Here is a 25,151-nt window from a genome sequence, read left to right as displayed (position 1 = left end):
AGCCCTCCAAGCCTGCACATATCCAGATCCTCTAACTAAACCTGCCGCCAATTTTCTAAGGATCTGTATCCCTCTGCTACCTGCCCATTCATGTATTTGTCTAGATATAGCTTAAATGATGCTCCCACAAAATACTCCAAATATGCTCCAATCAGAGCCTTGTAAAGACTCAGAAATCTATCCCTGCTTTAATATTCAAGTCCTCTCAAAATAAATGCCATCATTGTGTTTGTCTTTCTGACCCGATAGGCTACCTGAAACAATGAAAACGTATGATGGACATTAATAAACTTATCATGGAGTTACAAAAATGAACAGTGATTAAAGCATGATGGCAAGTGGATCCCGGCCTTGTGTAAACTCTCTGTGCTAATCCACATGCTGCAGAATCTAAACAGTCTGCAGCTCCCTACAGACGGTTTGCAAACAAACCTGACAGCTACAGCTACAGACCCTGGAATACCCTCCTGAAGATGAACATTAATGGGACATTGGAATGTCCCCTTTGGGCCATCAATATGCCAACCCCTGGTTGAGTCTGATTGATCTGGGTAAATGAACCTGATCATTCCATTGGCAGATCCTCCATATCCTCCCAAGAGTTTGTAGATTTGGAAGAATAAGAATCACCTCAAAACCCCACACAGTACGGTAACTGGAGAATAACCACTGCGAAAGAAAACAACTCCAAGACCTTTGGAAGAATAAGAAAGCATCACCATGTGGAGCCCGACCAAGTTCTCGTGTGGTGATACACGATCAACCAAAGTTAAGTAAAAGCATAAAACAGTTTGCAATATTTTCCATTACTTTATAGTAAACTTTATTGTAATAACATTGACTGTGCTCAATAGGCAAATATTAATGTTTGTAAGAGTTGCTTCACAGTCCTTTTGCTGAATAGAAGACTTTAAACTCACTGTACGGCAGACACAACACCTTCCTAACTATTCACTCAACCTGCAAGTTTACCTTGAGACATTCCTGTGCAAGAACTCGCAACTCTGTTTGCACTTCAGACTTCTGAATTTTCTTTTCATTTATGAAATAGTCCATGCCTCTCTTCCTGTTCACAAAGTGCATCACTTCACGCTTTCCCAAGATGTACTCCATCTACCACTTCTTTTCCCATTCTCCTATTCTATCTAAATTCTTCTGTCGCCTTCCTGCCTTCTCAATGCTACGTGTCCCTCTACCTATCTTTGTGTCATCTAAAAACCTACCCAGATTGCCCTCAGCTCCTTAATATAGATAAGTAAAAAATTTGTGGTCCCAACACTGAGCCTTGTGGAACACCAGTTGCTATCGGCTGCTATCCTGAGAAGGACCCTTTTATCCCCACGCTCCACTTTCTGCCAGACAGCCAAACTTCAGCACGCATTAGTACCTTGCCTCTAACAAAGTGGGACATTATTGTACTCAGCAGCCTCCTGTGTGGCACCTTGTCAAAGTCCTTCTTGAAGTCCAGGTGGAAAAAATCCACTGGCTTTCCTTTGTCTCACTTGCTTGTTACATCCTCAAATAACTCTTACAGATTTATGAGGCATGACGTCCCCCTAAAGAAACCATATCAACTTTACCCAATTTTGCAATTCACTTGCAAGTGTTCAGAAATCTCATCCTTCACAATGGGTCCAGGATCTTACACACGACTGAGGTTGTGCTAATCGGTCTGTCACTTTCCGCCTTTTGCCTTATTCCCTTTTTAAAGAGAGTGTTACGTTATCAACTTTCTAGTCTTCTGAGCCTCTCCATGACTCTAGAAGTTCATGCAAGATCACCACAAATGTCTCCATTATTTCTTCAGCTATCTCCCTTGGCACTCTGCAATATCATCCATCTGGTCCAGTTTATTTACCCATTTAGTTTTTCAAGCAACTTCTCCGAATAAGCTCTGCCCCCATACTATCTTGAATTTGTGGGATACTATTCGTGTCTTTCACTGTGAAAACTGGCATGAAATAATTGTTCAGTTTCTCAGCCATTATATTTTCCCCATTGCTATATCGTTTTCCGCGTCCCAATATCCATTTCTGCCTGTATTCTGCCCTTTACATACCTAAAGGAACTCTTACAGTCTTCTTTTATGTTACTGGCTAGCTTACTCTCATATTTAATCTTCCTCCTCCTATTTCTTATTTTGTTGCCCTGTATTGGTATTTGTAAGCTTCCAAATCCTCTGGTTTCCCACTGTCACTTGCCACGTTATCTGATTTCTCTGTTGCTTTTATGCTCACCCTAATTTCCCCTATCATCCATTGTTGCCTCATCCTCCCTATACCATGCTTCTTTTAGCTTGGGATGAATTTCTGCTGCGTCTCCTGACTTACTTCCAGAAACTCCCCCTATTACTGTTTCATTGTCTTTCCTGCTAGCCTACTCTCCCAATCAATTCAACCCAGTTCCTCTCTCATGCCTCTGTAGTTGCTTTTATTCAGTGGTAATATTGTGAACTCTGATTCTATCTTCACCCTATTAAATTGAAGAGTAGGTTCAATGATATTATGCTCACTGCATCATAAAGCTTTCTTTTCCAAAAGCTCCGTTATCAAGTCTCTACCTCATTGCACAACTCTAAATCCGATATTGCCCAATCCCTCTTTGTACCACAAGTTGCTCCAAAAAGCCACCTCGTAGACATTCCACAAATTCCATTTCTTGCAAACCACTACCAACCTGATTTTCCCAGTCCACCTGCATATTGAAATGCCCCCAATCACAGTAACTTTGCCTTTCCTACACATCTTTTCTATCTCCTGGTGTGTCCTCCTCTCCAGCTCCTGACCATGATTTCGTAAGCCTGGACATAACTCCAACTATGGTTTTTCATCTTTCCATTCCTCAATTGTAACCAGACAGATTCTACACCATCTGTCCCTACTTTGAGTTTTGGGAACTGAGGGATGGGAATATTAAACATTTTAGCATTGTCAAGTTCATAGTCTAGACATTGATTAAAAATATTAAATTGTCAATTCCATTGGCCACAATCTATTTATATGACCAAATATTCTGTTTGTATTAGGTAAGAATGCAGACATTTGAAACTGTTCAAAAAGCTAGGTATGAAGAGCACATGAGTCTATAAATAGATTAAGGTGGGTCAAGTGAACAGACAAATATTGTTGTATGCAGCATCGTAAGAAAAACTGTCCGTGCGCTCAAATATGTTGGTGGATAGAATTGAAAGGCAGTGTATTATTTTAATGGAGAGATTGGGTTGAGGCACAGAGGAACCGGGTGCTTGGATTACAAAATAAAACCGTTAGGTGTTCATAAAGTTTTGAGGGAGGTAAGATAAATGTAGAAACTTGATCAAACAAAATTCATTCAAAATTAGGGAAGATTTTCCACAGTTTTGCACGGTATTTTGCAGAGTCCACATCGAGAGAGTGTGGCCGTAATGACATGCAAATCAGTTCAGAGAAGATTCACTCAACTAACTCCTGTGAGGAACGTTTATTTCAGTCGGAAATCTTGCACTGACTGACTCTGGATCTGCTCAAATTTGGGCGAACAACATGTGATCTTGGTAACCCCAGATAATTCCAAGTAGTCTTCTCAATTTGAACTCTGAAACAATATTTCAGCTTGTGAGAGACATTACCAGGAGTGGATGGACAATAAAACAGAAGAATATCTCAATAAAGAAGATGTTAGTTGTTTTAACCCACCCAAAGTGTCGTGTATTTGTGAACTCTCTTCCCAGATAGCAATGAAGGATAAGACATCCCTAAGGCAGAGGTAGTCAGATTCTTGACTAAGAGTGACGCACTAACATTGTAAGGGCAAAGGAGGAATGTGTGATTGTGGCCACAATCAGATCATCCACGATCTTATCGCATGATGGAGCTATATTGGTTACTTACTCCTGATGCTAGATTTGACATTTCTGTTTTTTAGATAATGAAAAATTATGAGACGATTCTCATGAACATGCAGACTTCTCCTTTCAGGTTATTAGCAGCGAGATTGGGACGGGGCGAGGGAGAGCGGGATGGGGCGAGGGATAGAGGAAGGGGGTACAGCGAGAGAGGGACGAGGGCGAGAGAGAGAAGCACGACGGCGAGGGAGAGAGGGACACGGGCGAGGGAGAGAGGGACACGGGCGAGGGAGAGAGGGACAGGGCGACAACGAAAGAGGGATGGGGCGACAGCGAGAATGGGACGGGGCGACAGCGAGAGTGGGACAAGGGCGAGGGAGAGAGGGGCGAGGCAGATAGGGACCAGGGTGAGGGCGAGTGGGACGGGGACGAAGGAGAGAGGCACGGGGGCGACAGCGAGAGAGGTACGGGGGCGAGGGAGAGAAGCACGAGGGCGAGGGAGAGAGGGACGAGGGCGAGGGAGAGAGGGACGAGGGCGAGGGAGAGAGGGACGGGGGAGATGGAGAGAGTTACAGGGACGACAGAGAGAGAGGGACGGGGGAGAGGGAGAGAAAGGGACGAGGGCGACAGTGAGAGAGGGACGGAGCGAGGGAGAGAAGCACGAAGGCGAGCAAGAGAGGGACGGGGGCGAGGGAGAGAGGGACAGGGGTGAGGGAGAGAGGGACAGGGGTGAGGGAGAGAGGGAGGGGGTGGGAGGGAGAGAGGGACAGGGCGAGGGACAGAGACAGGGACGGGGGCGAGGGAGAGAGGGACATGGGTGACAGCGAGAGAGAGACGGGGGCGACAGCGAGAGAGGGACGGGGCGACAGCGAGAGAGGGACGGGGGCGACAGCGAGAGAGGGACGGGGGCGACAGCGAGAGAGGGAGAGAGGGACGGTGGCGACAGCGAGAGTGGGACGGGCGCGAGAGATAGAGGGACGAAGGGCGAGGGCGAGAGGGACGGGGCGACAGCGAGAGAGGGACGGGGTTGTTGGAGAGAGGAACGTGGGCGAGGGAGAGAGGGACGGGAGCGAGGGAGAGAGGGGCGAGGGAGAGAGGGACCGGGGCGACAGCGAGAGAGGGACCGGGGCGAGGGAAAGAGGGACGGGGCCGAGGGAGAGAGTGGCGAGGGAGAGAGGTTCAAGGGCGAGGGAGAGGGGGGCGAGGGAGAGAGGTTCAAGGGCGAGGGAGAGAGGGGCGAGGGAGAGAGGGACGGGGCGAGGGAGAGAGGGACGGGGGCGAGGGAAAGAGGAACCGGGGCGAAAGCGAGAGATGGACAGAAGCGAGGGAGAGAGTGATGGGGGCGAGGGAGAGAGCTGCGAGGGAGAGAGGTACGAGGACGAGGGAGAGAGGAATGGGAGCGAGTGAGAGAGGGGCGAGGGAGAGAGGGACGATGGCGAGGAGGAGAGGGACCGGGGAGAGGGAGAGAGGGACGGGGGTGAGGGAGAGAGGGACGGGGGGAGGGAGAGAGTGGCGAGGGGGAGAGGTACGAGGGCGAGGGAGAGAGGGGCGAGGGAGAGAGGGACGAGGGCGAGGGAGAGAGGGACGGGGGCGAGGGAGAGAGGGAAGGGGGCGACAACGAAAGAGGGACGGGGGCGACAGCGAGAGCGGAACGGGTGCGAGGGAGAGAGGGACGGGGGCGATAGCGAGAGAGGGACGAGGGCGAGGGAGAGAAGCACGAGGGCGAGGGAGAGAGGGACGAGGGTGAGGGAGAGAGTGACGGGGGCGAAGGAGATAGGGACGGGGGCGACAGCGAGAGAGGGACGAGGGCGACAGCGAGAGAGGGACGGGGCGACAGCGAGAGACGGACAGGGGTGACAGCGAGAGAGGGACGGGGGCGACAGCGAGAGAGGGACGGGGGAGACAGCGAGAGAGGGACGGGGGCGACAGCGAGAGAGGGACGGGTGCAAGGGAGAGAGGGACGGGGGCGAGGGAGACAGGGACGAGGGTGAGGGAGAGAGGGACGAGGGCGAGGGAAAGAGGGATGGGGCGACAGCGAGAGAGGGACGGGGGCGACAGCGAGAGAGGGACGGGTGCAAGGGAGAGAGGGACGGGGGCGAGGGAGACAGGGACGAGGGTGAGGGAGAGAGGGACGGGGGCGAAGGAGATAGGGACGGGGGCGACAGCGAGAGAGGGACGGGTGCGACAGCGAGAGACGGACGGGGGAGACAGCGAGAGAGGGAGAGAGGGACGGGGGCGACAGCAAGAGTGCGACGGGGTGAGAGAGAGAAGGACGAGGGCGAGGGAGAGAGGGGCGAGGAAGAGAGGGACGAGGGAGAGGGAGAGAGGGGCGAGGGAGAGAGGGACGAGGGTGAAGGAGAGACGGACGGGTGCAATGGAGAGAGGGACGGGGCGACAGCGAGAGAGGGACGGGGGCGAGGGAGAGAGGGACGGGGCCAGGGAGAGAGGGACAGGGGCGAGGGAGAGAGGGAAGGGGGAGAGAGGGACGAGGGCACGGGAAAGAGGGACGGGGCCGACAGCGAGAGAGGGACGGGGGCGATAGAGAGAGAGGGACGGGGAGACAGCGACAGAGGGAGAGAGGGACGGGGGCGACAGCGAGAGTGTGACCGGGGCAAGAGAGAGATGGACGAGGGCGAGGGAGAGAGGGAAGAGGGCGAGGGAGAGAAGGACGGGCTCGAAGCAGAGAGGGACGGGCGACAGCGAGAGAGGGTCAGGGGCAAGGGAGAAAGGGACGGGTGCGTGGGAGAGAGGCACAGGGGCGACAGCGAGAGAGGGACGAGGGCAACAGCGAGAGAGGGACAGGGGCGACAGCGAGAGAGGGACGGGGCGAGGGAGAGAGGGATGGGGCGAGGGAGAGAGGGACGGGGTCGACAGCGAGAGAGGGACGGGGCGAGGGAGAGAGGGATGGGGCGAGGGAGAGAGGGACGGGGTCGACAGCGAGAGTGGGATGAGGGCGAGGGTGAGAAGCACGAAGGCGAGGGAGAGAGGGACGAGGGCGTGGGAGAGAGGGACGGGGGCGAGGGAGAGAGGGACGGGGGCGACAACGAGAGAGGGACGGGGAGACAGCGAGAGTGGGACGGGGGCGACAGCGAGAGAGTGATGGGGCGAGGGTAAGTGGGACGGGGGCGAGGGAGAGAGGGACGGGGCAAGTGAGAGAGGGACGAGGGCGAGGGAGAGAGGGACGGGGTGAAGGCGAGAGGGACGGGGGCGTGGGAGAGAGGGACGGGGGCGAGGGAGAGAGGGACGGGGGCGACAGCGAGAGAGGGACGGGGGCGAGAGAGAGAAAGAGTTGGATGGTTGAGAGAGAGAGAGGGACGAGAGCGAGAGACAGAGGGATGAGGACGAAAGAGAGGTAGAGTGGGCGAGAGAGAGAGGAAGTGGGGCGAGAGATTGAGGGAGGGATGAGAGAGAGTGGGACAGGGGCCGAGAGAGAGATGGAGGGAGCGGGGTGAGAGAGAGAAAGGGAGGTGACGAGAGAGAGAGAGGGAGGGAGGGGGCGAGAGAGAGAGAGGTAGGGAGGGGGCGAGAGAGAGAGAGTGAGGGGGCGATAGAGAGAGAGGGAGGGGGCAAGGGAGAGTGTGGACTCGAGAGAGAGAGATGGAGGCGAGAGCGCGAGAGGGAAGTGGCAAGAGAGAGATGGAGGGGCAAGAGAGAGAGGGAGGGGCAAGAGAGAGAGAGAAAGGAGGCGAGAGATAGAGGGAGGGGCAAGTGAGAGATGAAGGGGGCGAGAGAGATGGAGGGGGCGAGAAAAAGAGGGAGGTGAGAGACAGTTAAAGGGCGGGGGCAAGAGAGAGTGAGAAAGGGGCGAGAGATTGAGGGATGGGGCAAGGGAGAGAGGGAGGGATGAGAGAGAGAGGGACGAGGGCGAGAGAGAGAGGTACGGTGGCGAGAGAGAGATGGAGGGGCAAGAGGGAGAGAGTGAGGGGGTGGGAGGGAGAGAGGGACAGGGCGAGGGACAGAGACAGGGACGGGGGCGAGGGAGAGAGGGACATGGGTGACAGCGAGAGAGAGACGGGGGCGACAGCGAGAGAGGGACGGGGCGACAGCGAGAGAGGGACGGGGCGACGGAGACAGGGACGAGGGCGAGGGAGAGAGGGATGGGGGCGACAGCTAGAGAGGGACGGGGGCGAGAGCGAGAGAGGGACGGGGCGACAGCGAGAGAGGGACGGGGGCGACAGCGAGAGAGGGAGAGAGGGACGGTGGCGACAGCGAGAGTGGGACGGGCGCGAGAGATAGAGGGACGAAGGGCGAGGGCGAGAGGGACGGGGCGACAGCGCGAGAGGGACGGGGTTGTTGGAGAAAGGAACGTGGGCGAGGGAGAGAGGGACGGGAGCGAGGGAGAGAGGGGCGAGGGAGAGAGGGGCGAGGGAGAGAGGGACCGGGGCGACAGCGAGAGAGGGACCGGGGCGAGGGAGAGAGGGACGGGGCCGAGGGAGAGAGTGGCGAGGGAGAGAGGTTCAAGGGCGAGGGAGAGAGGGACGGGGGCGAGGGAGAGAGGGACCGGGGAGAGGGAAAGAGGAACCAGGGCGAAAGCGAGAGATGGACAGAAGCGAGGGAGAGAGTGATGGGGGCGAGGGAGAGAGCTGCGAGGGAGAGAGGTACGAGGACGAGGGAGAGAGGAATGGGAGCGAGTGAGAGAGGGGCGAGGGAGAGAGGGACGATGGCGAGGAGGAGAGGGACCGGGGCGAGGGAGAGAGGGACGGGGGGAGGGAGAGAGGGACGGGGGGAGGGAGAGAGTGGCGAGGGGGAGAGGTACGAGGGCGAGGGAGAGAGGGGCGAGGGAGAGAGGGACGAGGGCGAGGGAGAGAGGGACGGGGCGACAACGAAAGAGGGACGGGGGCGACAGCGAGAGTGGAACGGGTGCGAGGGAGAGAGGGACGGGGGCGATAGCGAGAGAGGGACGAGGGCGAGGGAGAGAAGCACGAGGGCGAGGGAGAGAGGGACGAGGGTGAGGGAGAGAGGGACGAGGGTGAGGGAGAGAGGGACGGGGGCGAAGGAGATCGGGACGGGTGCGACAGCGAGAGAGGGACGAGGGCGACAGCGAGAGAGGGACAGGGCGACAGCGAGAGAGGGACGGGGCGACAGCGAGAGACGGACAGGGGTGTCAGCGAGAGAGGGACGGGGGCGACAGTGAGAGAGGTACGGGGAGACAGCGAGAGAGGGACGGGGGCGACAGCGAGAGAGGGACGGGTGCAAGGGAGAGAGGGACGGGGGCGAGGGAGACAGGGACGAGGGTGAGGGAGAGAGGGACGAGGGCGAGGGAAAGAGGGACGGGTGCGACAGCGAGAGACGGACGGGGGAGACAGCGAGAGAGGGAGAGAGGGACGGGGGCGACAGCAAGAGTGCGACGGGGTGAGAGAGAGAAGGACGAGGGCGAGGGAGAGAGGGGCGAGGAAGAGAGGGAAGAGGGCGAGGGAGAGAGGGACGGGCTCGAGGCAGAGAGGGACGGGCGACAGCGAGAGAGGGTCAGGGGCAAGGGAGAAAGGGACGGGTGCGTGGGAGAGAGGCACAGGGGCGTAGGAGAGAGGCACGGGGGCGACAGCGAGAGAGGGACGAGGGCAACAGCGAGAGAGGGACAGGGGCGACAGCGAGAGAGGGACGAGGGCGACAGCGAGAGAGGGACAGAGGCGACAGCGAGAGGTGGACGGGGAGGGAGAGAGGGACGGGGCGAAAGCAAGAGAGGGACGGGGGCGAGGGAGACAGGGACTGGGGCGACAGCGAGAGAGGGACGGGGCGACAACGAGGGAGAGACGGGGGCGAGGGAGAGAGGGACGGGAGCGAGAGAGAGAGGGATGGGGGAGAGAGGGACGAGACCGAGACAGAGAGGGACGGGTGCGAGGGCAAGAGGGACCGGGGCGAGGGAGAGAGGGAACGGGGCGAGGGAGAGAGGGACCGGGGCGACAGCGAGAGAGGGACGGGGGCGAGGGGGAGAGAGGGACGAGGGCGAGAGAGTGAGGGAGGGACGAGAGAGAGGGAGAGTGGGACGGGGGCGAGGGAGAGAGAGGGACGGGGCGAGGGAGAGAGAGGGAGGGGGAAGGGGGCGAGCGAGAGAGAGAGGGGACTGGAGCGAGCGAGAGAGAGGGGGACGGGGGCGAGTGAGAGAGAGAGAGGGACGGGGGCGAGAGAGCGAGAGGGGTACGGCGGCAAACGAGAGACAGGGCGACGGGGGCGAGCGAGAGAGAAAGGGGGAAGGGGTGAGAGAGAGAGAGAGGGACGGGGCGAGCGAGTGAGAGAGATGGACGGGGGCGAGAGTGAGTGAGAGAGAGAGACAGTGCGGGACAGGGGCGAGCGAGAGAGAGAGGGGAACGGGGCGAGCGAGAGAGAGAGAGGCGGATGGGGGAGTGATAGTGAGAGAGGGGGACAGAGGCGAGCGAGAGAGAGGGGAATGGGGGCGAGCGAGAGATAGAGGGGGACGGGGGCGAGCGAGAGAGAGAGGGGGACGGGGGGGGGCGTGAGAGAGAGAGAGGGACGGGGCGAGCGAGAGAGAGAGAGGGACGGGGCGAGCGAGAGAGAGAGAGAGAGAGAGGGACGGGGCAAGCGAGAGAGAGAGAGAGGGACGGGGCGTGATAGAGAGAGAGTGGGACGGGGGATCGTGAGAGAGAGAGGGACGGGGCGAGCGAGAGAGAGAGAGAGAGAGAGGGACGGGACGAGCGAGAGAGAGAGAGAGGGACGGGGCAAGCGAGAGAGAGAGAGAGAGGGATGGGGTCGAGCGAGAGAGAGAGTGGGACGGGGCGTGATAGAGAGAGAGGGGGACGGGGCGAGCGAGAGAGAGATGGGGACGGGGCGAGAGAGAGAGAGGGGAGACGGGGGCGAGCGAGAGAGAGGGGGACGGGGGCGAGAGAGAGAGAGAGGGAGGGGGGCAAGAGAGAGAGAGGGACGGGGCGAGAGAGAGAGCGGGACGGGGGCGAGAGAGAGAGAGAGAGAGGGACAGTGCGAGAGAGAGAGAGAGGGACGGGGGCGAGAGAGAGAGAGCGGGACAGGGGCGAGAGAGAGATAGAGAGGGACGGGGCGAGAGAGAGATAGAGAGGGACGGGGGCGAGAGAGAGATAGAGAGGGACGGGGGCGAGAGAGAGATAGAGAGGGACGGGGGCGAGAGAGAGAGAGAGAGAGGGACGGGGGCGAGAGAGAGAGAGAGAGAGGGACGGGGGCGAGAGAGAGAGAGAGAGAGAGAGGGACAGTGTGAAAGAGAGAGAGAGAGGGACGGGGGCGAGAGAGCGAGAGGGGGATGGGGCGAGAGAGTGAGAGGGGTCGGCGGCAAATGAGAGAAAGGGCGACGGGGACGAGCGAGAGAGAAAGGGGGACGGGGCAAGAGAGAGACAGAGAGAGAGAGAGAGAGAGAGATGGACGGGGGCGAGAGCGAGTGAGAGAGAGTGAGGGATGGGGCGAGAGAGAGAGGGAGAGGGGGACGGGGCGAGAGAGACAGAGAGAGGGATGGGGGCCAGAAACAGAGAGAGGGAGGGGGACGGGGGCGAGAGAGAGAGGGACGGGGGCGATAGAGAGAGAGAGGGATGGGGCGAATGAGAGAGAGAGGGACGGGGGTGAGCGAGAGAGAGAAGGACGGGGCGAGCGAGAGAGAGAGGGACGGGGTCAGCGAGAGAGAGGGGGATTGGTCGAGTGAGAGACAGAGAGAGGGACGGGGCGAGCGAGAGAGAGAGAGAGAGGAACGGGGCAAGCGAGAGAGAGAGAGGGACAGGGTAGGACGAGCGAGAGAGAGAGGGATGGGGCGAGCGAGAGAGAGAGGGATGGGGCGAGCGAGAGAGAGAGGGATTGGGCAAGAGAGAGAGAGGTGGATGGGGGCGAGAAAGAGAGAGAGAGAGAGGGACGGGGCGAGAGAGAGAGAGAGAGAGAGAGAGGGGGACGGGGGCGAGCGAGAGAGAGAGGGACTGGGGCGAGAGGAAGAGGGATGGGCGCGAGAGGGAGAGGGATGGGGGCGAGAGGGAGAGGGGGGATGGAGGGAGGAGTGCGAGAGCGAGCGGGAGTGGGAAAAGGGTGGAACAGAGAAAGAGGGAAGGCGTGAGAGAGAGAGGGGCGCGAGAGAGAGAGCGAGTGAAAGTGGGGGCGAGAGCGAGAGTGTAAGTGGGGGCGTGAGCGGGCGGGACGTTGGGGCGAGAGCGATGGGGACGTGGGGGCGAGAGCGAGGGGGACGTGGGGGCGAGAGCGAGGGGGACGTGGGGGCGAGAGCGAGGGGGACGTGGGGGCGAGAGCGAGGGGGACGTGGGGGCGAGAGCGAGGGGGACGTGGGGGCGAGAGCGAGGGGGACGTGGGGGCGAGAGCGAGGGGGACGTGGGGGCGAGAGCGAGGGGGACGTGGGGGCGAGAGCGAGGGGGACGTGGGGGCGAGAGCGAGGGGGACGTGGGGGCGAGAGCGGGCGGGACGTGGGGGCGAGAGCGGGCGGGACGTGGGGGCGAGAGCGGGCGGGACGTGGGGGCGAGAGCGGGCGGGACGTGGGGGCGAGAGCGGGCGGGACGTGGGGGCGAGAGCGGGCGGGACGTGGGGGCGAGAGCGGGCGGGACGTGGGGGCGAGAGCGGGCGGGACGTGGGGGCGAGAGCGGGCGGGACGTGGGGGCGAGAGCAGGCGGGAAGGCGTGAGAAGGAGTGGGAGGGGTTGAGAGAGAGAGCAAGCAAGGGTGGGGAGAGAGAGAAAAGGAGGGGGCGAGAGACAGACAGTGGGAGGGGAGTAAAAGATAGAGAGGGGTGGGGTGTGAGTGAGAGGAGTGCTAGTGAGAGGAGGGCGGGTGAGAGTAGGGCGAGTGAGATGAGGGCGAGTGAGAGGAGGGCGAGTGAGAGGAGGGCGAGTGAGGCGACTGTGAGAGAGAGTCAGAACGAGAGCAAGAGACACAGAGAGATGAACAAAGGCAGCAAGCAAGAGAGTGAGCGAGTGTGTGAGAGAGACACAGAGAACGAGGCAGCAAGAGAGAGAGAGGTGCCAGAGAGACGGGGCAAGAGAGAGAGAGTGACAGACAGCGAGAGAGTGAGGGCGCGAGAGGGAGATGGTCGAGAGAGAGAGAGAGAGAGAGAGAGAATTGGTAGAGACACAGAGAAGGGGACAGGATAGAGAGAAAGAGGGGGGTACAGAGAAAGAGTGAGAGAGAGAGAGAGAGAGGGAGCGAGAGAGAAGCGATAGCGAGATGGAGAGACGGGATGAGCGAAAGGTAGAGCCATGAGAGGCGGGCAAAAGAGAGAGGGACATGAGGCGAGAGACAGAGAGAAGGCAGAGGGGTGAGAGAGGAAGACAAGGTGCGAGAACGATGAGGCAAGAGCGAATGAGGGAGAGAGGTGGTGTGTGAGAGAGAGGTGCCAAAGAAAGAGAGGGGCAAGAGAGAGAGAGGGGCGGGAGAGAGTGGGATAGAGTGGGGAGAGAGAGAGGAGCGTGACGGAGAGAGAGTGAGAGAGGGGCGTGATAGAGAGAGGGAGAGTGACCAAGAGTGAGCGAGAGAGAGAAAGAGAGAGAGAGTCGCAAGAAAGAGGGAAAGATGGTGCAATAGGAGAGAGTGAGGGAAAGAGAGAGGGAGAGAGGGTGTGGGAGAGAGTGTGAGGGAGAGAGTGATCGAGAAGGAGCAAGGGAGGGGGCAGAGAGAGGCAACAGAGAGAGCGAGAGAGAGTGAGAGGGAGAGGTGATAGAGAGAAGGATAGAGAGAGAGTGAGAGAGGTGAGCGATGGTGACAGGGGGGACAAAGAGAGAGATATATAGAGAGAGGGGCGAAAGTGGGTGTAAGAGAGAGAGAGAGGGCCGCGCACAAAAGAGAGAGAGGCAAGAGAGGGCGACACTGATGGGTGAGAGAGAGGAGAGAAAGGGGGTGGGAGAGAGAGGGGGGAAAGGAGAGAGAGAGAGAAGGAGAGAGAGAGAGAGATGGGGAGAGCGAGTGGGCGAGAGAAAGAGGGGGCGAGTGAGAGACAGAGGGCTGAGAGAAGAGGGTTGTGAGAGAGGGACGGAGGGCTGAGAGAGAGAGAGAGCACGAGAGAGAGCTGCAAAAAAGAACGAGAGAGAGAGAGAGAGGGCAGATACGAGAGAGAGCGAGAGAGAGAGAAAGGAACGAGCGAGATTGGCAGAGTGGGAGCATGGAAACGTGGGAGCGTGGGAACGAGGGAGTGAGGGAGCGAGAAAGAGGGAGAGTGGCGGCGAGGGAGTGGCAAGAAAGAAAGAGAGAGAGATGGGGAGGGGGATAGGGGGGAGTAGAGGGGGAGGGGGCAGGGGGGTAGGGGGAGGGGGAGGGCAGGTAGGCGGTGAGGAGGGAGGTAGAGGGATTGGTTAGAGGGAGGGCGGGTAGCGTGTGTAGAAGGAAGGGGATAGAGGGAGGGCGCTAGAGGGAGGGGGTCGAGGGATAGTGGGCGGGAGGTAGAGAGAGATGGGTCGACGGGATAGAGGGAGGGGAAATTGGGTGGGAGTGGGGGGTGGGGTGGTGAGAGGGGGCGAGAAGTGAGGGGGCGAAAGGCGGGAGGGGGTGAGGGGGGCAGTGAGAGGGAGGGCGTCGAGAGGGGGCGGCGTGAGGGGGACGAATGGGTGGGCGAGAGTGGGGGAGGGGACAGAAAGGCGGTGAGGGAGGGCGAATGGGGGGCGAAGGAGTGGCCCAGTGGGGCCGCGGGTGTGCGAGAGGGGTTGGAGGCAATGGGGCGCGAGGGAGTTGTGACGAGAGGGACTCGAGGGTGGGGGAGAGTGGGGGCGGGGGGGCGAGAGAGTTGGTGAGAGGGGCGAGAGGGTGGCGGGGGTTTTGGGGGTCAAGAGGGGTGGTGAGAGGGTGGAGTGAGAGGTGGGCGAGAGGGGTGCGTGGGGGGTGAGTGGTGGGTGTGAGTGGCGTGGGGTGATTGACGGGGGTGAGTGGGGTGGAGCGAGGGGGTCAGGAGGGGGGCAAGAGTAGGGTGAGAAGGGGGCGAAAGGGGGGCAAGAGAGGGGGCGAGAGGTGCGCAGAGAGGGCGCGAGTGGGGGACAAAGGAGAAACGAAGAGGGATGGGAGAGGGGGGGTGGAGAGGGGTGGGGGGTTAAGAGAGGTGTGCCAGGGGGCGCGGGAGGGTGTGGGAGGGGGTGGGAGGGGAGGAGAGAGGGTGGAGAGAGTAGTGGAGAGACGGAAGGAGAGTGCTGGCTATGTCATTTCATCATCTGTGAAACACATTAAGACCGGAGAAGTCCGTCAACCTGAGAATTTCCTGCTCAGGACTCCAGTCACTAATTTGCTGCCAGGTTCTGATAAATAAACAAAAACACAATTGGAGTTGCATTTGCAGAGAATAAGGGAGCCACGGTTACATCAACATCAGAACACGAGGAGGCTATTTAGCTTCGTGAGCCTACTCCACCATTCACCCAAACTATGGTAATCTTCATCATCATGACAAATCCCTGTCTTTGTCCCATAATCCTTCAGCATGTTCATTCAAAATCTACCAATCGCAGATTTAAAATTTGCAAATGATTTCCAATCAATCGATGTTTGTGGAACTTTATCAAACCATCCATTTCTGTGTATAAATGTGTTCCCCGTTATCACACCTCAATGTTCTGACTCGAACACTTTACCTGTTTAATCTTTCTTCTTAAGTTAAGCATTGGAATCCAAGTATCACTTCAGTAAATCTACACTGCACTTCCACTCAGAGGGAAACTCTCCTACAGCCATGGTGCCCAGCCCTGACAGCTTGGTCTAACTAGGTTCGGATTTACTGAAGCATGACTTCTAATCCTTTGGTATCTCACTTCTGTCGAGATCAATGTCAACATTCCACCGGCCCCTTGGTCACTTTTCTGAACCTGTTGAGACATTTTCGTGAACTATACAGCTGGATCAATCCCAACAAGTTTCTTTGGAGTCCACTCTCTCTCTCTATTTTCACAATCACAAAATATCCTATTTTGATCCAACCTCTCACTTGTTGACATAAACTTATCTGCCGTTTTTTTTTCATTTACTGAATGTATCAAGATTGCTTTCCAATGCTGTGCTTCCATCTACCTACACTTGGAATCGCTGTCATCTGCAGAGTGGCCCCCAAATATTGAACGTGGCTTTCCTTTTATTATGAATAGCGAATAATTAGGGCTCCAACATCGATCCGTGCAGGATATCATTAAACCTATCCTTCCAATTAGAATACCTCTTACTATCTGCACAAATGTCTCTTGTTCAAATCAAATTCCTCTGCAAAAATATCTTTTGCATCTTATTACCTTTAATGAACAGTAGAAAGGTGCAAATTCAGTGGCATTCTTCATAGTCAAATTTGCCTTGTGTTTATCTGATTGGGGGAGCAAGGAATTACAATAAATATTAATCGTTGTCTTCACTATATGCGAACTCGATCACAAAGATTAACAATGTCAAGTATTTATTCGCCTTCATGATTTATAAACTCTGGGCACATTGTGACCGAGTGGTACTCGCTTTTTTTTTCAGAAACACAGGCCCTGCCCAACTGTTGGCTCACACTTGTTACACCATATGGTCCTCGTCCTCTCCATCTGAATCTCATGGCAAGATACCGCGAACATGGAGAGAAGCAACTATTCCAAGCACTGAGATCCCACTAATTGGTAACACCACTCACCCTAATCCATAAGAGAAGCCGACTGGTCCCGCACTATGTCCTCATCTGAATCATCCTGCTGGCTGCGTTCCTTCCCCATATGAAAGTGGTGTTGGCTCTCTGGTGGCAGAAGAGAATGGAAGGATTTCTCTTCAATCTCATCTTTAGTCATTGGCTTGTCAAACTTATGGGAGTATTCAGTGGCAACAGAAGCAGAGTCTGGAGAGACAATAAATGATTGAGATTGTTCTTTGTTATTTTCCATTGCTTACTGATAGGTTTAGAACTTGAACCTGAAGTTAAGGGCTAAGCTAGAATCCTTGGATTAACTACCTGCTCAAGGAGCAGAGTGGGGATACAATTATTGATTCAACACAACTTTGATATTGAATCATACATTGTTTAAGTTTCCTTATGCACAACCACAGATCCGGGGACACACAAGGAACTTGGATTGAATAGGTTAAGCTCGTGACTGAATAAAGAAATCTTGAATTAAAGCAGCGCAAGACATGTGCCTATTTGACGCACATATCTTTTGGGTAGGGAAGGAGTGCTAACGTAGCAAAAGATTTGATTGATTCAAATCATCTAACTGAAGAGACACATTTCCCTGCTTAAGTCATGAGATCATTGGAAGGACAAAACATCATTTCTGGTTAAAGAATTCACGTTTCTCACCAGGTAATGAAGGCACACTGTCTCTGTGGATCGAGTCGTTGGCCACTGTTTGAACCACCTCCTCAGGAGAGCTATTTCCCTTTTGTGTGGCGAGAGGTCTGCTTTTCAACAAGAATGGTAAGTGTGAGCTGTCTTGTTTACTGCTGCCGCTGCTGCTCCTAAAGAAATGTCACAGAACAACACAGATGCATAGTTTCAGGACACAAAAACAGGTTCTCAGTATCTGTGATTTACACAGACCCCCTTCCCAACCTAAACCCACCAACATAGTTTTCTTTGATTTCTTGTATTCCAAGCTCCTCCTTGAATTCATCTGTTATTTGCTTCAATTTTTCCTGATGAGGTAAGTTCTACATTCAAACTCCTTTTTGGTAAAGGCTTTGTCGCCCTCTGCAAATTCCCCGTTAGATTGAATAGTGATTACAATGATATCCACAGATCCAGTGGATTCTGTCATTCACAAACAGAAACATCTTTTCCATGTCTACCCGATCAAACGTAACTGGACCATGTCACTCTTTTTCAATGAGACAAGACTGTCCAATCTTACTTGATGAATTCAAATTCAGTTTGAATATAATTCCAGTCAATATTCTTCATCTTCCCTCCTGCCTCTACATTCATATTACAATATGAAGATCGGAACTGTTTGCAGTGCTCCAAGGGTGATCTGTCCATGGTTCTACACATATCGAACACATTTCCATTCTGTCGTCCCAAAAATAAACCCATGATCTACTTATCTATATAACCTCACAAACTGGTGCCATTTGCTGCCGGTGACTCATTGCTATGTCCAGATCCCTCTGCCCTATTTAAGGACATATTTCCAAAGAGGAAGTGGTCTCTTTATTCTTTTGACCACAGTGTACTACCTCACGTATGGGTGGAGATTAATCTTCCACAGTTTTGACTGCAATATTCCCTTAACCAAATCTTCCCAACAGTAAGTCTTCCGAAAAACAAAACGCCACCATATTAATGTACTTAATCTCGTCAACTATTTCTTATTTGAAAAGCACGAACTGTCGAGCTCAGTTTTGAACAAACATCCTCTGCCACAGTTATCAAAATGCCACAAGCTGAACGACAACCACTATTTCCATTCATATTCATTGCAGCCTAAGAATGAGAGGTGGCATCCTTGAGGGTCTATAAAATGGTCAAGGGATTGACCAAGTAGAGGCAGAGAAGATGATTCAATCTACAACGAGTCGTCCTAAGTTTACAATGAAGGGAAAGTTGGAGGAATTACTTCTCTCAGAGGATGGTGAACCTGGGGAATTCCCTATCTCAGAACACTGTGGATTCTGGGACATGAAAAGAATTTAAATAAGAGACACACAGATTTTTAATCAGTAATGGGTTGAAGAGTTAAGGAGGGCTGGCAGGAAAGTGGTGTTCAGGCCAAGATGAGATTCACAATCAAGCTGCCTACATTTTAAACATGAACACTTCTTAATAGTTCACTCCATCCTAACGAAATATTTTGTGTGTAACAAATCACATGATACATAGTTATTCAGAGAACAAAACAGGTTTGTTCATTGAAGAACCCAGAGGAAAAGGTGATGAAACAATGTGAGTTTGATATACCTCAGTCATCATTTCAAGTGCATTCTCGGCATAAATTCTCCTTTTCCTCCTCGAAGTATTCAACTTCTTCAATAATTGAGAGAATGAAGTCACAGTTGTACAATACATAAATCTGACCCTTCAGTCCAACTTGTCCATGCTGACCAGATATCCTAAATTAATCTAGTCCCATTTGCAAGCATTTGTTCCGTATCCATCTTAGACCATAAGACATAGGAGTTGAAGTAAGGCCATTCGGTCCATCGAGTCCACTCCGCCATTCAATCATGGCTGATGGGCATTTCAACTCCACTTACCAGCGTTCTCCCTGTAGCCCTTAATTCCTCGAGGCAACAAGAATCTATCAATCTTAAACCTTTTCTACTGATTATCAGTTTATTTTACTTTATCAGCACTTGAAATACTGACTTTTTTTTCTCCTAACATTGGTGAAAGAAAACATAACTTCATTCATCCAAATTAATTTTGTAATCTTTCAAAAAGAAACAAGTGAGAACAACATATAGGTGAGTGCAAAACAAAATACTGCAGCTGCACGATATCTGGGAACACTCTAAAGGTGAGGCACTGATACTTTGGTGTGAAATCTGATTGAAGATTTGTAGCTCGGGTATCCGTTGTTGTGGTTCTGCTCGCCGAGCTGGAAGTTTTTGCTGCAAACGTTTCGTTCCCTGGCTAGGGAACATAATCAGTGCTGTTGGATCCTCGTGTGAAGCGCTGCTTTGATTTTTCTTCCGGTATTTATATTGGTTTGTTCCTGCCGCTTCCGGGTGTCAGTTTCAGCTGCAGTGGTTTGTATATGGTGTCCAGGTCAATGTGTCTGTTAATGGAGTTTGTGGATGAATGCCATGCTTCTAGGAATTCTCTGGCTGTTCTCTGTCTGGCTTGTCCTATGATAGTGGTGTTTTCCCAGTCAAATTCATGTTGCTGGTTGTCTGAGTGTATGGCTACTAGAGATAGCTGGTCGTGTCGTTTTGTGGCTAGCTGATGTTCATGGATGCGGATTGTTAGCTGTCTTCCTGTTTGTCCTATATAGTGTTTTGTGCAGTCCTTGCATGGTATTTTGTAAACTACGTTAGTTTGGCTCATGCTGGGTATTGGGTCCTTTGTTCTAGTGAGTTGTTGTCTGAGCGTGGATGTTGGCTTGTGTGCTGTTATGAGTCCTAAGGGTCGCAGTAGTCTGGCTGTCAGTTCTGAGACGCTCCTGACGTATGGTAGAGTGGCTAGTCCTTTTGGTTGTGGCATGTCCTCGTTCCTCGGTCTATCTCTTAGGCATCTGGTGATAAAGTTGCGTGGGTATCCGTTTTTGGCGAATACCTTGTATAGATCTTCCTCTTCCTCTTTTCGCAGTTCTGGTGTACTGCAGGGTGTTGTGGCCCTTTTGAATAGTGTCCTGATGCAGCTTCGTCTGTGTGCGTTGGGGTGGTTACTTTCATAGTTTAAGACTTGGTCTGTGTGTGTTGGTTTCCTGTGTACCCTTGTGGTGAATTCTCCGTTGGGTGTTCTCTCTACTAACACGTCTAGGAATGGGAGTTGGCTATCCTTTTCCTCTTCTCGTGTGAATCGGATTCTTGTGAGTGTGGCGTTGATGATTCGGTGTGTTTTTCCTATATCTGTGTTTTTGATGATTACAAAGGTGTCATCCACATATCTGATCCAGAGTTTGGGTTGGATTTGTGGTATGGCTGTATGTTCTAACCTTTGCATAACTGCCTCTGCTATGAGTCCCGAGATTGGTGATCCGATGGGTGTTCCTTTGATTTGTTCGTATATCTGATTGTTGAATGTAAAGTGTGTGGTGAGGCACAGGTCCAGTAGTTTAAGTATGCCGTCCTTGTTGATAGGTTCGGCCTCCTGTGTTCTGTTATGTATGTCCAGTAGGTTGGCTATTGTTTCTCTGGCTAGGGTTTTGTCAATTGAAGTGAACAGTGCCGTCACGTCGAATGATACCATGGTTTCTTCTTTGTCTATGTGTGTATTCCGGATGACGTCCAAGAATTCCTGTGTTGATTGTATGGAGTGTTTGGATCCGCTGACTAGGTGTTTCAGTTTTTGTTGTAGTTCTTTGGCCAGTTTGTATGCTGGTGTCCCTGGTAGTGATACTATGGGTCTGAGTGGGATGTTTGGTTTGTGTACTTTGGGTAGTCCGTAGAATCTGGGGGTGTTGTTGCTTTCAGGTTTCATTCTTTGCTGGTCCGCTTTGGTTATCTGTCCGTTTTTTTGTAGATTCCTTAGTGTGTTGTTTATTCTATTGGTGAGTTGTGGTGTGGGGTCGGAATCCTTCATTTGGTAGGTGTTGGTGTCTGCGAGTAGTTGTCGTGCTTTACTGATGTAGTCTGATTTATCTAGGATGACCGTCATTCTGTCTTTATCTGCCGGTAGTATGATTATATTCTTGTCATTTTTCAGTGCTTCCCTCTCCTTGGTGTTGAGGTTATGTGTTTGTCGTTTTCTTATCATCATGGGTACTACCGTCTGTCTCACTGTTTGTTGTGTCTCTTCTGTCAGTCCATTGTTCCTGAGTGTGCTTTCTAGTGCTGATAGGAAGTCTGCTGTGTTGGCATCCCTGTGGTTGTATTTGAGTCCCTTGGCCAGTATATTCACTTCAATTGACAAAACCCTAGCCAGAGAAACAATAGCCAACCTACTGGACATACATAACAGAACACAGGAGGCCGAACCTATCAACAAGGACGGCATACTTAAACTACTGGACCTGTGCCTCACCACACACTTTACATTCAACAATCAGATATACGAACAAATCAAAGGAACACCCATCGGATCACCAATCTCGGGACTCATAGCAGAGGCAGTTATGCAAAGGTTAGAACATACAGCCATACCACAAATCCAACCCAAACTCTGGATCAGATATGTGGATGACACCTTTGTAATCATCAAAAACACAGATATAGGAAAAACACACCGAATCATCAACGCCACACTCACAAGAATCCGATTCACACGAGAAGAGGAAAAGGATAGCCAACTCATATTCCTAGACGTGTTAGTAGAGAGAACACCCAACGGAGAATTCACCACAAGGGTACACAGGAAACCAACACACACAGACCAAGTCTTAAACTATGAAAGTAACCACCCCAACGCACACAGACGAAGCTGCATCAGGACACTATTCAAAAGGGCCACAACACCCTGCAGTACACCAGAACTGCGAAAAGAGGAAGAGGAAGATCTATACAAGGTATTCGCCAAAAACGGATACCCACGCAACTTTATCACCAGATGCCTAAGAGATAGACCGAGGAACGAGGACATGCCACAACCAAAAGGACTAGCCACTCTACCATACGTCAGGAGCGTCTCAGAACTGACAGCCAGACTACTGCGACCCTTAGGACTCATAACAGCACACAAGCCAACATCCACGCTCAGACAACAACTCACTAGAACAAAGGACCCAATACCCAGCATGAGCCAAACTAACGTAGTTTACAAAATACCATGCAAGGACTGCACAAAACACTATATAGGACAAACAGGAAGACAGCTAACAATCCGCATCCATGAACATCAGCTAGCCACAAAACGACACGACCAGCTATCTCTAGTAGCCATACACTCAGACAACCAGCAACATGAATTTGACTGGGAAAACACCACTATCATAGGACAAGCCAGACAGAGAACAGCCAGAGAATTCCTAGAAGCATGGCATTCATCCACAAACTCCATTAACAGACACATTGACCTGGACACCATATACAAACCACTACAGCTGAAACTGACACCCGGAAACGGCAAGAACGTCCATCAACAGACACATCGACCTGGACCCCACATACAAATCACTGCAGCTGAAACTGACACCCGGAAGCGGCAAGAACAAACCAATATAAATACCGGAAGAAACATCAAAGCAGCGCTTCACACTAGGCTCCAACAGCACTGATGATGTTCCCTAGCCAGGGAACGAAACGTTTGCAGCAAAAACTTCCAGCTCGGCGAGCAGAACCACAACTTTGGTGTAACTTGCAGTCTGGCCAAATTGCGGCAAAATGGTGTTCAATTTTATCTGCAAACTATTGAATGCAAAATCCTCCTTGCACAATAATGAGGCAGCATTTTGGGATGTCATTTTTAAAATATATTATCAAAGTTACTCACAATTAAGAGTGATCACTTGGTACTGTCTGCATAACACAGTACGAAAAGGAATTAACAGTAAAAAAACACAATAACCCAAATTCAGAATCACAAATTCATTGATGTTGCATGGGTCCAGCTTTTATAAGTAATCATTTTTTAAAAATAACTACAGATACATTTACTAACTATATTGGAATACACTCAAGTTTCATATTGAACAGTGACAGTATTGGACAGAGTCCGCATGGATTTAAGAGAGGGGAATCATACTTAGCAAATCTACTGAAAGAATCTACAGAATCGAATATTAAAGTAAGAAATAGCAGGACATTTAGAAAAGCTTATCATTAAACATGGTAGACTGGGTTTTGTGAAAGAGAAACTATATTTGACAAATTTGCGACATTTCATTGTGGAGATAACAAGCAGGGCTGATACAGGGCAATCCAATGATGTTCTGTATTTGGAATTTAAAAATGCAAATGATAAGGTGCTACATAAAATGTAATTGCACAATTGAGGAGCTCATGGTATCGGAGTAATGTATTAGCATGGATTGAGGATTGGTTAACCACACTGGCTGTTGCTGAGTCCTCACTTGCAGTGCTGTATACAATATTAGCTCCCATATTTAATAAAGGATAAACCAACATCGGAGACCATTCAAAAAAGATTCACTTAGCTGCTTCGAGGACGAAAGAGTTGACCTATCCAGAATAAATAAGCAGGGGTGATCTTATGGAAACAAGATTCTGAGGAGCTTGACAGGGTAGATGTTGACTAGATCTTCTAGCACCAATGAAGTCTCAAACAAGGGGACATTCATTTAGAAAAAGTAAAGATTTTTTTTCTCTCAGTGAATGGCTAGAATTTTCTCACCCAAACAATTGTGGAAGTTAAACGTGGGAGGGGAATGGTTGGGTTACTCTTCGGAGGGTTGTTCTGGCTTGTTGGGCTGAAGGGCCTGTTTCCACACAGTAGGGAATCTGTGATTCTCTCTCAAATTATTTTTAAAGGAGGGCAGATAGATTTTTGAAATATTGAGCAGTTGAGGGCGATGCGGATCAAGCATAAAAGAGGTGTTGAGGCCTGTGTTGGCCCAGCCATGATCTGACAGAATGGGGGGAACAAGCTGAAAGGGATGAATTGCCTACGCCTGCTCCGATTCCTTGAGGCTCTATTTCATGTTTTTTTTTGTCTGCAAAGAAGAGCGCAATACAATGTGCTCAAGATTTTAGATGTTGTGAAAATGGTGTGTTTATGTACTGACTCAGATGGTATTGATTCATCAATCACAGCTATACAATCATGAGTAGGAAGGCAATTCCCTCCATGAATAAAGGAAGTCTACTGCAGAGCTCACGCAAAGGAAATTCTTACCCACAGTAAATTCTCAACCCACCCTACCTTTTGCAAAAATGTCATCCCGTTTTTCAATTCCTCCACCTCCGACGTATCTGCTCCCAGGAGGACCAGTTCACCACAGAACCACCAGATGGCCTCCTTCTTTAGAGACCGCAATTTCCCTTCCCACGTTGTTAAAAATGCCCTCCAATGCATCGCGTCCAAATTCCGCACCTCCGCCCTCCACACCCAACCCCTCCAACCGTAACAAGGACAGAAAGCCCCTGGGGCGCACCTTCCACCCTATAAACCTTCGCATAAACCAAATTATCCACCAACATTTCCGCCACCTCCAAAAAGACCCCACCCCCAGCGATATATTTCCCTCCCCACCCCTTCCCGCCTTCCGCAAAGACCATTCCCTCCGTGACTACCTGGTCAGGTCCCCCCCACCCGACACCCACCCTCCCATCCTGGCACTTTCCCCTGCCACCGCAGGAACTGTAAAACCTGTGCCCACACCTCCTCCCTCACCTCTATCCACGGTCCGAAAGGAGCCTTCCACATCCATCAAAGTTTTACCTGCACATTCACTAATTTCATTTATTCTATCCGTTACTCCCGATGTGGTCTCCTCTACACTGGGAAGACTGGGGGCGCCTCTTAGCAGAGTGCTTCAGGGAACATCTCCAGGACACCCCCACAAATCCATCACACTGCCCTGTGGCCCAACATTTCAACTTCCCCCCTCCCACTCTGCCGAGGACATGGAGGTCCTGGGCCTCCTTCACCACCGCTCCCTCACCATCAGATGCCTGGAGGAAGAACGCCTCGTCTTCTGCCTCGGAGCACTTCAACCCCAGGGCATCAATGTGGACTTCAACAGTTTCCTCATTTCCCCTTCCCCCACCTCACCCTAGTTCAAACTTCCAGCTCAGCACTGTCCCCATGACTTGTCCGGACTTGCCCTACCTGCCTGTCTTCTTTTCCATCTATCCACTCCAACCTCTCCTTCCTGACCTGTCACCTACATCCACTCCTCCACTCACCCATTGGACTCTATTCTACTTTCTCCCCA

At 52.7% G+C, this 25,151-nt stretch overlaps 1 long non-coding RNA gene across 1 annotated transcript in view; it reads right to left on the bottom strand.

The window, feature by feature from the left end:
• The window catches only part of LOC132822180 (uncharacterized), a 40,079-nt gene extending 23,531 nt beyond the window's left edge, over nucleotides 1–16,548 (bottom strand). The window contains exon 1 of the long non-coding RNA XR_009645411.1: nucleotides 16,361–16,548. This is a non-coding gene — a long non-coding RNA (uncharacterized LOC132822180). The remainder of the gene's footprint in view (nucleotides 1–16,360) is intronic.
• Between the last annotated feature and the right edge of the window lie 8,603 nt (nucleotides 16,549–25,151).

The sequence above is a fragment of the Hemiscyllium ocellatum genome, chromosome 14 (assembly GCF_020745735.1).
Source record: "Hemiscyllium ocellatum isolate sHemOce1 chromosome 14, sHemOce1.pat.X.cur, whole genome shotgun sequence".
Taxonomy (NCBI): Eukaryota; Metazoa; Chordata; class Chondrichthyes; order Orectolobiformes; family Hemiscylliidae; genus Hemiscyllium; species Hemiscyllium ocellatum.
The sequence above is the reverse complement of the archived record's forward strand: the minus strand, read 5'-3'. Positions and strand labels throughout refer to the sequence as shown.